Source organism: Rousettus aegyptiacus, unplaced genomic scaffold (genome assembly GCF_014176215.1).
Source record: "Rousettus aegyptiacus isolate mRouAeg1 unplaced genomic scaffold, mRouAeg1.p scaffold_m13_p_8, whole genome shotgun sequence".
Lineage (NCBI taxonomy): Eukaryota > Metazoa > Chordata > Mammalia > Chiroptera > Pteropodidae > Rousettus > Rousettus aegyptiacus.
In genome coordinates, this window is record NW_023416311.1 from 67772628 (window position 1) to 67774007 (window position 1380).

The 1380-nt window shown below is 38.1% G+C and overlaps 1 pseudogene; it reads right to left on the reverse strand.

Annotated features, from left to right (window-relative positions):
* On the reverse strand, positions 1-119 carry LOC118607656 (annotated as a pseudogene).
* Between the last annotated feature and the right edge of the window lie 1261 nt (positions 120-1380).

Sequence of the window (1380 nt, forward strand, 5' to 3'; positions counted from 1 at the left end):
CACCTACAGCACCTAGTCTTCCTAGGTAGTCTCTCATTCAAGTACTAACCAGGCCTGACCCTGCTTAGCTTCCGAGATCAGACAGGATTGGGCATGTTCAGGATAGCATGGTCGTAGACTTAAGAGATAATTATTTTAAAGAAACTTTTGTGTATAATAATTGTCTTAAGTGAAAATACAACAAAAGAAAGTCTTTCACTTTTAGCTACATAGTCCAATGTGGTAACCACTAGCTACATGTGGCTATTTAAGTTAAATAAAATTAAAAGTTCAGTTCCTCAGTCATAGTAGTCACAATTTAAGTGCTCAAAAACGACATGTGACTAGTGTCTACTGTATTGGGTACCATTACCCAATACAGTTCTAACTCACAGCATTCTAGGCTAGGGAGATAGAGGACTAAGTTGATATGCTTCTTGCCGAGTTCCATGGCACTTCACTCTGTGCTGTAGCTTTGGAATTGAACAATGTAAGCGGACAGTGAGTACCCCTGAGAGCCTTTGAAGAAATGCACATAAGAACTTATCTAGCTTTGGGATTTCTATCTAGATTTCAAAATAAAAGAAAATTTAAAAAAATGAGAATAAAGGGGCCATGGGAAAGAAGATCTTAACTACCAAGGCTATAGAATGAGAGTGATCTACAGTTTGAGTCTAATATTTCTGTACTTACTGTATTCCATCACTTGAATCGATGCTTCAGGGATTTTTTTCTGTCAGTGGTAATCAAAGAATGCTTTTTAAAATTATTATTATAAGATTTTAACATTTTTTGGATCCATATGTAAATTTGTGATTATATCTCGGTCATTTAGAGTGGCTATGAGGGATGTGGTGATGAGTGTAGGAGGAGAGAAACTATGATTTGAAGCGCGCGCGCATACACACACACACACACGCTAAGATTTTCTTTCAGCTATGTCATAGTTATTTCAGGAAAACAAGTGTCTTACCACTTACAGCTTGTCCAGTGCCTGATCTGAAATTAGCCGTACTTTCTCCCCAGGGCATCCTTAGTCCCCTGCAGATCTCAAAAACAGTTATAAATCAAAACCCAGTGGAGCTGGTCAGATGTGCTGTTATATTAATTATAATGTAGGTCATGGTTGTGGATTCTGTATGTAGATGTGCATAGAAAGCTTACAGATGTGCACAAAGGAAAAACTGTTGAAAAGGCCCGACTCCATTGCCATTGCCTTGGTGCTAAGTATATTTCTCACAGGCTAGTTACTGATAATGCCGATGGATTTATTTCATAACGTGGACAGTGCAAGTATACAATAGAGATTTGAGTTAGTAGAAAAAAATATGTATATCTACTTTGGCTCCCACCTTCCACCCCCCGAAAAACCCCCTACAATACACAGAGTGGGTTTATAAA